We start from the raw sequence: 7,500 nt of genomic DNA, 5'->3' as shown, positions 1-7,500 counted from the left end.
TAATTGAGGGGATGCCTGCAGATGCAAGGATATCTGTGTTTGGAGTAAAAGAATTCCATTTAATTCTTAAAATATGACGAAGGCATTTTTGGTGGAATTTTTCTAACATTTTAAAATGCCTTTCATAACAGGTCCAAGTTTCACAGGAATACAATAGGGATGTTAAGACAAATGATTTGTAAAGAGCCAGCTTCGTATTGTTATTTATATGTCGCTGGCGCCAGACGCGTGACTCCAAGCCACCAAATGCTTTTGCTGCCCTTTGAATTCGCAGGTGTATTTCCGTATCAAGATTTCCATCATCTTGAACAGAGCTTCCCAGGTAGACAAATGAATTTACAACCTCAAGTAACTTTCCCTTAACAAAAATTTTAGGGAGGTTACAAACAGCACCGTACGCAGGTTGATACATCACAACTGTTTTTTTCAGATTGATGGTCAGGCCAAAATCATCACAAGCTGCATCAAATGCAGATACAAGGGATTGCAGACCCGATTCAGAATGACTAACCAGATCGCAATCGTCAGCATACAAAATTTCCCTAATAAGTGAAGTAAAAACCTTCGTTTTAAACTTCAGTCGGGCCAAATTAAAAACATTCCCCGTTGTTCGATATTTTATGTAGATACCCTCCTCAGAGTTTTGAAAGGAATGTGACACCACAACGGCAAAGTATATTGCAAAGAGGGTGGGTGCATCAAGGTCTCCCTGCTTTACTCCATTTTCCACAGCAAAAGATTCAGAAAGCCTACCACCAAAATTAACCCTAGCTCTCATATCCTGATGCAAAGCTTTGACCATGTTTATAAACTTTTCTGGGCAACCAATTTTCCCCAGAATTAGCCACAGAGCACTTCGATTAACAGTATCGAATGCTTTGCTCAAATCAACAAAGCAATGGTACAGAGCAAGATTCTGTTCAATGCACTTCTCCTGTAATTGTCTGACAGTAAAGATACAATCAGCTGTGCCCCTGGAGGAACGAAAACCACACTGAGACTCAGACACCATACTTAGAACTATAAAGGTATTTAAACGTTCTAACAAAATGCGGGCGAGCACCTTTCCAACCACAGACAAAAGGGAAATCCCACGAAAATTACCACACAGATCCTTTGGCCCCGATTTATATAAGGAGACAAGAATGGCATCAATCCAGTCTTGAGGCACTTTCTCACTTCTCCAACAGTGACAAATTAAAATATTTAAGAGTTCCATCATTTTGTCACCCCCATATTTCAAGACTTCTGCACAGATTCCATCAGATCCTGGAGACTTGTTGTTATTCAGCTTATTCATAGCTAAATAAATGTCATTTAGAGTTGGTTCAGATGCCATCTCTTCTATAACTGGAAGTTGTTCAATTTTTTCTATCGTTCTCATATTAACGGATGATGGTCTATTCAAAAGTGCAGAAAAATGTTCTACCCAACGCTTATGAATAGAAGCGGTGTCAGTCAGAAGAAAACATCCATCTTCTGTTCTCACTGGAGCTACTGAAGAAGATTTTGGACCATATACCTCCCTAACATAAGAATACAAACAACTGGCATCATTTCTATCAGCTGCTTCTTGTGCCCCTTTTGCCCTATCATTCCACCATTCCTGTTTAATTTTCCTTAGAGCAGTTTGCACCCTCCTTTTCAGCTTTCTGTAAGTTTCATTTGAGTTGGGATTCAATGACTGAGAGAGCAGTGTATTGCCTAAGTTTTGTTTTTCTAAAAGTAGATCATGAATTCCTGCTGATCTATCTGAGAACCAATCTCTGGATTTATGAGATTTAAATCCCACTGACGAACTTGCAGCCTGAAATACTTTTGTTTTGAAATCTTCCCATAAATTGTTTGGGTCAAGATTAATACTTTCTATAGCGTCGTGGAATCTTTGCAAGTTGCTTGATAATTTAAAGTTTGCAACGTTTAACTTTTTGAGTATCTTAGGACCAGACTGTCGGTTTTTAGGTTTTATCGAAAAATCTATTTTGCCACGCAGTAGATGATGGTCAGTCCAGCTCTCTGCCCCTCTCATGACCCGAACGCTAGAAACGTCTTTCATATCACATTTCCTAATCAAAATATAATCTATGAGATGCCAGTGCTTAGATCTTGGGTGCATCCAGGTGGCTTTATATTTATTTTTCTGCTTAAACAGAGTGTTGGTGACAACCAGATCATTCTCAGTACAAAACGTCAAAAGAGCTACTCCATTTCTATTGCATTTTCCAATCCCATGTCGACCTAAAACAGGCCATGAAACATAGTCCCTTCCAACTCTTGCATTGAAATCTCCCAAAATGACCAGCTTGTCAGAAATTGGTACTTTCCTCAATAATCTTGCTAGATTGTCATAAAACTGTCCCACAGTTTCATCAGAATGGGACATTGTTGGTGCATAAATACTGACAACGGTAAGAAACCTACCTTTTGTCAGTTTAATACGGCATGACATGATCCGGTCAGATATACCACTTGGAAGCTCTGCAATGGAGGACACTAATGTATTCTTGAGAGCAAACCCAACACCAGATTCTCTACGCTGACCCTTAGGTAGGCCTTTCCAGAAGATAGTATATCCATAAGCAGATTCCATTACTTGACCCTCACCAGAGAGACGAGTTTCAGAGAGAGCAACTATATCAAGGGAATATTTCTTTAGCTCACATGCAATAAGTGCAGTACGCCTTTCTGGCCTCTTCGTGAAATTATCATCAAGAAGTGTGCGCACATTCCAACAGCCAAAATTCAAACGATGTTTATTTTTACTTTTTCTTGAGGACTGTTTGACCACAGTGGCAGGATGACAACCGGGTCCAGCCTGTGATACACTGGGACACCTGCCGGGCCAGACCTGTTCCCCTGATGTTCCCAAGCCTTTTTTGCCATTTACTGAATTTGTTTCAGACATTTTAAAATAAGTTACAGGTGCATTTTTAGGTTTCTGCCAACCAACCAATTGAATGATTTTACTAAGATTTGGAGTACAGGAAGTACCTGTGCAGATGAATTATTTTTAGTGGGTGTAGCTTGCACTGCACTACCCCCACTTATTAGCCCAAGAAGACTTTCACCGGTGTGACAAGAGAATTGCCAAAACCAGGAATTTCCAAGGCCTCAGGTTTTATTTCGGAGATTTCCTTCTCCTAGGTAGATTACCAACCAAGGTTAAAGAGCTTCTACCTGCCCATGAGGTAAGCCGTCCCATTCCAGACACCTAACCGACACTCAGACACTCTGTAAAGTGAACAAATATCACTCCGGTGACCGATGTGGAGCAGCTCATCAAAAAAAAAAAAAAAAAAAAAAATATATATATAAATAAAATATAAAAGATAAAAAATATATATAAATATATAAATATATATATGTATATGTATACATACTATACACAGACACACACACATGTATCTGTCTGCGTGCGTGTGTATGAGTGTGTGTAAATTAATTAATTAACCTATTCAATTAAATAGAGTAAAATACTTATGTAATTTGACACACTTTATAAGCCCTAAGAATGATTAAAAGCGTATATATTTTTCAGACATGAGTGCACAAACATATGCTCTTATTCATTAAAAAATAAATTAATTAATTAAAATAAGTTCTTGACCGTGGTGGTTGTAAAGACCTAAAGTGAACATACGTAGGAAATATGGAAATGCGTGCGAGTGACAGGGACCATGACAATCTTGATATGAAAACATTGTGAAATGCAAGCCGTGGGTTGAATTTGCCGATCTCTGTAATTCTAGTTTTTTTCTTCCTCTTAAAGTGGTTTTCTTTTTTTTAGACTATGTTGACAGCAGTGTTTCTCAGCCGGTGTCCCTATGAGCCCTGGGGGCCCATGTAAGATTTTGCTGTTAAAATTTATGTGCAATGAATTGTTTAAGAGCGCGGGCTACTCACCCGAAGATTACGAGTTCGATTCCAAGCAGTGACCTGAATAATAATAATAATAATAATAATAATAATAATAATAATAATAACAACAACAACAACAACATTGGGAAACGTTGTGTAAACAACAAACAAGATGAGGACAAATATGCGTCAAATGTAAATAATGTAAATAAATATAGAACGGAATACACAAAATATTTAACAATTTTTTAATACAATTCCTTATAATATTCAGTAATCAAAATAAAATAGTGATTTTGTTCTTATCATGGGGTAGAAGAGTAATGAAAGGGAGTCCATAAGCAAAAAAAAAAAAAGAAAAAGAAAAAAAAACGGTCGAGAACCACTGGTCTACAATGTGTCCATTCCCATGAGCGGGGATTTGGTTGTTATTTTTCTCGCGAGTGTAGTGTCCTCATGGAAGCTTTTTTTGCCGCACCGAGCTCGCAGAGTCTTTCGAACGTCGGGCAAAATACTTGGTGACATTTCAAATCATGCAGAGGTCAACTTTACCGTTCATCCCTTCGGGGGTCGATAGATAAAGTACCAGTCAAGAACTGGGTTATATATAATCGTCTTTACCCTTCTGGAAAAGTGCAGGTTCAATGTCAAATTTCCAAGCCATTATTACTAAGGTATGCCTGTATGTATGTGTGTATGTATGTATGTATATATGTATGCTTGTATGTATGTATATATGGATTTATATATTTATGTGTGTATGTATTTATGTATGTATCTATGCATGTGCGTATGTATTTATATATATATATATAATAATATTATTAGGGACAAAATCCAAAATTACAGGTAAAAAACTCAATTAAAATCAATTTATAAAAAATTAAATTGAGCCTTATAGATAAAGTATATATATATATATATATATATATATATATATATATATATGTATACATGTGTGTGTGTGTATGTATGAATTTATATATGTGTGTATGCTTGTGTGTATGTATGTATCCTCTTCTAAGAATACATTTTCTTTAATAGCCTCGTACGTTTCCAGCTATTATTTGACAGATGCTATTCTTTGTTTTCTCTCGTCGTATCTTATTTTATTTTTTTGTCTTTTATTTCCTCCTTCTTTATTGCTCGTGGTTTCCAGTTACCGTTCTTCGTCGGTGTATAATATTACCATTTTTGCTTTTGTTTTTTTAGTTTTTTTTTTTTTTTTAGTTCAGTTCTAACAAAGAATGAACAAGAAGGCATGAGGTTATCTAGAAATACGTGCAAAATTCTGCTTGTAGAGTTATCTCTCTTTTTACTGTTTCTCGGTTTCGCTGTTGTGAGATACGATTGTATTTCAACTTCCGCTCGGCATTACGGTGCGATTTCTCATTCACATTGTATCTTAACAAGGAAGGAAAAGAAAAAATAAATCAAGAGAAATATTTACAGATAAGAAACAAAATTACTGATAAAAAAAGAGGAAGCTATAAATTATACACCTGAATGGTCATCATGGTAGCCGTCATCGTCGTTGTCATAGTTGTTGCTGACTGAATTCGCCTTGGTCATCCTTGGTTTAGCTATTCTATTGTTGCGTAAAAAGAAATACCACTCTTTCCGTTTCGACGACGAGTGTTCCAGTTGATCCGGTCATCGGTACAGCCTATTCGTAAAATTAACGTGCAATTAGCTGAGCATTCCACAGACACGTGTACCCTTAACGTAGTTCTGGGGAAGATTCAGCGGGACATAGAACGTAACGAGGTTTGTCCTTCCAATTACTGCTACAATTTATCTTTGACTGGAACAACGTGAAATAAAGTGTTTTACTCCAGGACATGACGCGCTGCCGTGTATAGAGCTTACGAAGTTATGATTGTGAGACGAATATCCTAATCATATATGTTTGCCAAAAGATCAAACTCACAGTGGCTGCACTTTGTCATTGATTTTGGTTTGTGTATTGCTATGCTTCACGTATTATATTACCGCATGGTGATAATAATATCTGATGCATAGCAAAAACTCTCGATCCTTCAGTCACCCTGTAAGTTCCTCCATTGTCTATTAAAGTTATTTACCTTTTGTTATCAGGATTTCTAATTTAGACACAAGGGCAGCAATTTTGAAGGAAATAGATTAAAATGTAGTATCGACATGGTGGACTAAATTAGCAAATTATGTTATCGACCTCTATTTATCAATCTATCTATCTGCTCTCTGTCTGTTTTCCTGTCTATCAGTCTGTGCTTGTCTATCTATCTATCTATCTATCTATCTATCTATCTATCTATCTATCTATCAAATAATCAATCAATCAATCTATCTATCTATTTGTCTGTCTGTCTGTATGTCTGTCTGTCTGTCTGTCTGTCTCTCTCTGTCTATCTACATATCTATCTATTTAAATATATGTACGTGAGTTTGTGTGCGTGTGTATTTGTGCATCTGTATACGTATATAATGTGAAATTACAATGAACAGCAGGCAGTGTAATTTAACACATATGTCTGACTAAAAACTGGGTGTTACTTTTTCTCTGTAATGAGAGTGAAATATGTAGAACTTTAAATTAAATCAGTTCATTAAAAAATACCCTTACATAAAAATGAATGTGGAATCAATAAACAAAGAGTAAGAATAAAACATGGCATAGAATTAATGGATGCTGAGTGAAAAGAAATATAATGGAAGAGGGATTATGCAATAAAATTTTATGAATTATCAAAAGTAGATTAAAATAAAATAGGCGGAAAAGTTTTAATAAAGAGGTGTACGAAAAACCCTAATGCCTGCTTTGGTATACATACACATACATACATACCTAGATATACCAAGATATAAATACACCAATGAAAAGAAGACAATGAAAATTCAATACATCTTTAATTATAAGTTACAATTGTTTCCGTACCATCTCTGTTTGCAACGCAAGTTTACGCAAAAATTCTAAATGTAAATTCACGTAACGTTGCAGTTTTAGGTAACAGAAAGGCATTTCATCAGACTAGAATCAAACACACACATGTGTATACATATATGTATATATCGGTATGGTACAGCACCCACACCAATGGAAGGCTGTAATACACACGCATTATTTTCTTTCAATTTATTGAACAAATACTCTTTCAGTGTTCCTTCTTTCCCTAATGCCACACATCCTTTTCCAAGTAAGTTTGAACTTAATAATTACAATGCTCACTCTTCTAATATCTCTTCTCTGTCTATCTCTCTCCATCTCTTATTCTTCATCCTTTCTGTTTTTCTCTCTCATCATTTCCCTTTCCTTCTGTCGCTTTCACCTTTCCCTCTCTCTCTCTCTCACTCTTCCTCCTTGACCCTCTCATCGCTCACACGTGACGAAAGTGGATCTCTCTTTCTGTCCACTACCCTCTTAAAGAAAAGACGTGTTTTTTCTGTCTCTTCTCTCATGGCACGTCTACCTAGCGTTCATTATAATTTTTCTATTGCCTTGGCTCAACAGCCCTCACCGTTTGTTTTTACTGTCTTGTTCACACTGTCCTGTTCTTGTTTACAGTTTCACCCACCGCAAAAATTCCATATTTTATTTAATTTGATTTGCGGGAAGGACTGTTCCAACGAAGTCATGTATTGTCCTTGCCGTCGGAACGTGGA

This window comes from Octopus bimaculoides, chromosome 15, assembly GCF_046866305.1.
Source record: "Octopus bimaculoides isolate indiv1 chromosome 15, ASM4686630v1, whole genome shotgun sequence".
NCBI classification, from domain to species: domain Eukaryota; kingdom Metazoa; phylum Mollusca; class Cephalopoda; order Octopoda; family Octopodidae; genus Octopus; species Octopus bimaculoides.
Note: the sequence above shows the minus strand (reverse complement) of the source record.